The following is a 6,337-nucleotide window of genomic DNA, read 5'->3' as shown; positions in this document are numbered from 1 at the left end:
CTGTTTGGCCCTTTGCCAACTTTCAGACTAGGAAAACCCCAACTTCAGACCCCTCAATGCTCTCTCACTTAGTCTGCTTTAGACTTTGCTGAGAAAGCCCGGCATTAATAAGACTCCTTTATGAAATTCTAATTTGAGTCGGTGGTCCTTATATCGCCTGTAACAGAAAGGGCATTGGGCCAGAAGTCAGAAAACCTGTGATAAGATTGTTCTGCTGTGTGACCTTGAGCAAGTCTCTAATCTTTCTGAACCTAAGGCTTCTCATCCGTAGAAGGAGGGTGGTAACACCTACCTCCCCTGAGCAAGAGTGAGACCCCCGTCTCTAAAAATAGCAGGGCCATTGAGGCAGTGAGCGCCTGTTGCCCCAGCTACTTTAGAGGGTGAGGCAAGAGAATCACTTGGGCTCAAGAGTTTGAGGTTGCTGTGAGCTGTGACGCCAGAGCACTCTATCAAGGGTTGCAAAGTGAGACTGTCTTCAAACAAACAAACAAAACTCTGTCTAAAGCATTTCTTGAGGGAGAGAGTGATTACTGCATTCTTCTTAAGGCTGTGTGTCTGAAATCTCCTCCTAAATTTGGTAGAGGGAACCTTTTGTTACATAGGTTTTGACCCTCTTTTATCTCTAGTAATATTTTTTTGCCTTAAAGTCAATCTTGTGGGATATCAATTTAGGTACCCAGCTCTATTTTGGTCCTCATTTGCCTGGTATATAACTTCTTCATTTATTTACATTCAGTCCTCCTGTGTCCATAATTTGAGATAATGTGACTTGTAAAGACAATATATTTGGAACTTTAAAAAAATCTAATCTGACAATCCTGTATCTTTTTTTTTTTTTTTTTTAGAGAGAGAGTCTCATTTTGTCGCCCTCGGTAGAGTACCATGACGTCACAGCTCACAGCAATCTCCAACTCTGGGCTTAGGAGATTCTCTTGCCTCAGTCTCCCGAGTAGCTGGGACTACAGGCGCCCGCCACAACGCCCAGCTATTTTTTGTCGTTGTTCTTGTTGTTGTTCCGCCAGGGCCCAACCCGCCACCTTCAGTATATGGGGCTGGCATCCCACCCACTGAGCCACAGGTACCGCCCCTCAATCCCGAATCTTAACTAGAGTGTAATTCACTTACAAATGTATAATTTTGACATTTATATTGACCCTCTTATTTTTGTGCTTGCTAAAGGTCAAAAAATTTTATTCTCCTTTCTTACATTTTTCAGACTTGATCAAGATTTTCTTTTTCCTCATTCTTTTTTTTCTTTTTTTCCTACCTCTGGCTCAGAAACTGCATATCCATGTCTATTATTTCAATGGTTATCCAAGATATTTTATTAGGTGTATTTAACAAAACCTAAAGCTAATCCAGTATTTACCCTGTTCTCAGACCAAGAAGGTTAGAACACTTTGTCTCTGGTCATCTCCTCGTTTGGTTATTATTTGTCTTGGAAACTAAACCACATGTTTACTATTTAACTTCATCCATCCCAGATCTTCTTTCTGGAAAAATTTCCTTTTTCATCAAATGATTCTTTAGATGTTTCTGTATGGAAGATCTGTGGATGATAAACTCTATTGTCATCCTTCTGAATGACTCTCTCTTTTTTTTTTATATATATATATATTTTTTAATATTTTTTTTTTGGTAGAGACAGAGTCTCACTTTACCACCTTCAGTAGAGTGCCATGATGTCACAGGACTCACAGCAACCTCTAGCTCTTGGGCTTCAGCGATTCTCCTGCCTCAGCCTCCCGAGCAGCTGGGACTACAGGCGCCCGCCACAACGCCCGGCTATTTTTTGGTTGCAGTTCAGCCGGGGCTGGGTTTGAACCCGCCACCCTCGGTATATGGGGTCGGCGCCCTACTCACCAAGCCACAGGCACCACCCTTTTTTTTGCAGTTTCTGACCAGGGCTGGGTTTGAACCCACCACCTCCGGCATATGGGGCCGGCCCGCTACTCCTTTGAGCCACAGGCACCACCCTCTCATTTCTTAAAGATAACTCCCTGGGGCATAATTTTAGGTTGACAGTTATTTTTCTCACCACTTTCAAGATATCCCACTGTCAGGCTGAGTGTGGTAGCTCATGCCTGTAATCCTAGTACTCTGGAAGGCTGAGGCTAGTGGATTGCTTGAGCTCAGGATTTCCTGCCCAGCCTGAGCCAAAAAGCAAGATCCAGTCTCTTCTAAAAAAAAATAGAAAAACTAGCAGGGCATTGTTGTGAGTGCCTATAGTCCCAGCTGTTTGGGAGGGTGAGGCAAGAGGATCGCTTGAGCCCAGGAGTTTGAGGTTGCTGTGAGCTATGACGCTATAGCACTCTATTGAGGGTGACAAAGTAAGACTCTGTCTCAAACAAACAAACAAAAAAGATATCCCACTGTCTGCTGATTTCTTTCATTACCATTGAGACATCAGCTGCCAAAACTGTCATTCCGTTTTTCACATTGAGCCAGAGTCTGTCTGTGTTGCCCTGGGTAGAGGGCTGTGGTGTCCTAGCTCACAGCAACCTCAAACTCCTGGGCTCAAGTGATCCTCCTGCCTCAGCCTCCTGAGTAGCTGGGACTACAGGCATGTGCCACAATGCCTGGCTAGTTTTTCTATTTTTAGTAGAGACCAGGGTGGTGTTTTGCTCGTGCTCAGGTGCTCAGGCTGGTCTCCAATTCTTGAGCTCAAGTGTTCCTCCTGCTTCGGCCTCCCAGAGTGCTAGGATTACAGGTGTGAGCCACCGTACCTGGCCTGCCATTCCTTTTAGGACCCTCTCTTTTCTATCTGGCTGTTTTGGGGATCTTAATTTTTTGTCTAGGTGTTCTCCAGTTCTCATTCATTTGACTTTTGTAAAGCACTGAGTGGGTCCCAGCACTCTTCTAGGCACTGAAGTCAATGAACAATGTTCTGTTATGACTTTAACTGTGGGTTTCTTTTTATTTATTGTGTTTTGGAATTAACTTTTTTTCCTCTGTAGAGTGCTGTGTTATCATAGCTCACAGCAACCTCAAAGTCTGAGGCTCAACCAATTTGGGGGGTGGTGATGGACAGAGTCTCAGTTTGTCGCCCCGGGTAGAGAGCAGTGACCTCATGGCTCAAAGCAACCTCAAAGTCTTGGGCTCAAGCGATCCTTTTGCCTCAGCCTCCCTAGTAGCTGGCACTGCAGGCTCCTGCCACAATACCCGGCTATTTTTAGTGACGAGGTCTCACTTTTTGTTCTCAGTCTGGTTTCCAACTCCTGAGCTCAAGCAATCCACCCACCTCGACCTCCCAGAGTGCTTCCATTACAGGCATGAGCCATGGCACCTGGCCTTGTCTGACTTCTTCAATCTGAAATTTGGCAACGTTCCATTTTGGGAAATGTCCTGCTATGCTCTCTTTGAATTTTGTTTCTCTCCCATTACCTCCTTCAGAAACTCTGGTTGTATTTATAGTGTCCTCTCACTCTATCCTTTGTTTCTTAGCCGCTCTTCCGTATTTTGTCTCTTTTTGCTGCATTCTGAGTAATTTCTTCAAATCTATCTTCTAGGCTACTGATTCTCTCTTTGGGTGTATCTGTTCTATGAGTTAACCTAGCCATTGAGCTTACTATTTCAATCAGTTTTTCCTTTGTAGAACTGTTTTTATTTTTAACCCCTACCTGGTATCCTAAGTGCATTGCCACGTTCCAGTTCTGAAATAAAGTCTCTATTATGTGTCCTTGTCCACAGCTCCCCTTTCTGGACCTGTGTTCCCCAGCAAGGAGCAAGTAGGTCAGCCTTCATGTTGTGCCCTGGGAGCCCCAGTTTCCCTGGCAGTGATGGGAGGAGGATGCTCTGTCACACTCACTCTTTCATATACTGGTTAACATTTCTTTTGAGCAAAGGGTTTGAAACAAAATATTTTATTATTTATTTATTTATTTTTGCAGTTTTTGGCCAGGGCTGCGTTTGAACCCACCAACTCTGGTATATGGGGCCGGCGCCCTAGTCCTTTGAGCCACAGGCACTGCCCGAAACAAAATATTTGAAAAGCCACTGGGTGAGGGGAGCTCTAAGCTTCCTTGAAACTCAAATCTATGAATCTGAGCTTCCATGTCTTGTAACCACCTGTTGACGCTGCATATAGCTTCTGGACTTCGAGTGGTACTTACAAGCACCCAGCCACCTGGAGAACTTGACCCTCAGAGTTCTGCTACTGCCAGTGAGGAAAAGCTCTATTTTACGTACTGAAAAATGTTCCAATGTTTCGAAAACTTGTATAAATGTTCATAGAATTTATGACAAATGAATAGATGGAGGGATAGCCAGACGGGTCACCATCTTCCCCTTTGAATAATTACATGGTAATAGGGGTAATGAGATCTAAAACATTTACTGAACATTTACATTTTCAATTCCCACTAATCCCTGAGTCAGACACTATTCTTATCCCCATTTTTCCCATGACAGACTGAGGCACGGTGAGGTTAAGAGACTGTTGTGTCTTACATAGCCAGTTACATGGCACATTTAGGATTTAAACCAAGCTTTGCTGGCTCCAGAGACAGAGTGTGAAAATTAGAATTTCTGCACCATTTTGGAGACTGACGACCAGGTCAGCTGTAGTCCGGTTTCGGCCAACTAGAGTAGGCAGTGACTTCCCCTAGTTTTTCTGGCTTCCTTATCTGGTAGGCTCAGCTTTGAGAAAACAAGAAGTAGATTTGAAAACTGGACAAGTGAGTTCAATCCTCTCCAGTAGGAGACCTGAGGCAAGTGGAATTTGCTCCTTGTGGTGGACAGTTTCTAGAATGTCAGACACTATAAATTCAAACCTAGAGAATGTCTTGCTTCTAAGTCTCTACTGACATGGGCCTTTTATTTTATTTATTTATTTTTATTTTTCACATTGTTTTTTTATTTTTTATTTATTTTATTTTTTTTGAGACAGAGCCTCAAGCTGTTGCCCTGGGTAGAGTGCTGTGGCATCACAGCTCACAGCAACCTCCAACTCCTGGGCTCAAGCGATTTTCCTGCCTCCGCCTCCCAAGTAGCTAGGACTACAGATGCCCGCCACAACACCCAGCTGTTTTTCGGTTGCAGCCTCATTGTTGTTTGCTGGGCCCGGGCTGGATTCGAACCCGCCAGCTCAGGTATATGTGGCCGGTGCCTTAGCCACTTGAGCCACAGGCGCCGAGCCTATTTTTATTTTTTGAGACAGAGTCTGTTGCCCCCAGTAGAGGGCTGTGGTGTGACAGCTCACAGCAATCTCAAACTCTTGGGCTTAAGCAGTTCTTTTGCCTCAGCCTCCCAAGTAGCTGGGACTACAGGCGCCCGCCACAACGCCTGGCTAATTTTTGGTTGTAGTTGTCATTTGGTGTTTGGCAGGCCTAGGCTGGATTTGAACCAGCCAACTCCGGTGTATGTGGCTGGCGCCCTAGCCACTGAGCTGCAGACACCGAGCCAACATAGGCCTTTTAAAAGGAATATGATTAGGCTGGGTGTGGTGGCTCACCTAGTACTCTGGGTGGCTAAGCCAGGCAGATCCCTTGAGGTCAGGAGTTTGAGACCAGCCTGAGCAAGAGTGAGTGAGACTCCATCTCTACTAATAATAGGAAAACAGCCAGGCATTGTGGCGAGTGCCTGTAGTCCAGTGGTTCTCAACCTTCCTGATACTGTGGCCCTTTAACACAGTTCCTGTGGGTCGAGACCCACAGGTTGAGAACTGCTGCTCTAGTCCCAGCTATGTGGGAGGCTGAGGCAGGAGGATCACTTGAGCCCAGGATTTAAGCTTGTTTTAAGCTAGGCTGATGATGTACTCTAGCCTCAGAGTCCCACAAGAGACTCTGCCTCAATCAATGAATAAAGGAACATGATGGTGAGAATGTCTGACTGGATAGCCTGGTCCGCAGTTCAGCTCACCCCAGGTTGAACTCCTGGCCTTGCCCGGGCCCGTCCTTCCTCTTGTCTAGTGGCAGCTCCAGCCTCCCAGTTGCTGGGGCCCCACACCTCGCAGCCACTGGCTCCTCTCTGCCTCCTACAGCCAATCCAACAGCAGATCTATTATCTGCCTTCAAAGCGTGTCCAAGAGAGCCCACCTGTCACTACCCCCACTTTTACCCCCCAGCTTCCTGCCACCAACATGATCTTTTTAGAATGTAAGTCAGACATGGTCTGACTGGGACCTTCCAGGAGCTCACGCCTCACTCAGCACAAGCCAAAATCCTCAAGATGACCTATGTGACATCAGCTGCCTTCCTGACCTCCTTCCCCCTCCCTGCCTCTGCCCCAGACACAGGCATGCACCTGACAAGGCCTTCTTGTTAGCTATACCCTTGCCTGGAGCTGCTCATGTTAAAAAGCTTCTCCCAGGGTGGCTTTTCCCCCACTCTGGTGCCCC

The sequence above is a fragment of the Nycticebus coucang genome, chromosome 22 (genome assembly GCF_027406575.1).
Source record: "Nycticebus coucang isolate mNycCou1 chromosome 22, mNycCou1.pri, whole genome shotgun sequence".
Lineage (NCBI taxonomy): Eukaryota > Metazoa > Chordata > Mammalia > Primates > Lorisidae > Nycticebus > Nycticebus coucang.
The sequence above is the reverse complement of the archived record's forward strand: the minus strand, read 5'-3'. Positions refer to the sequence as shown.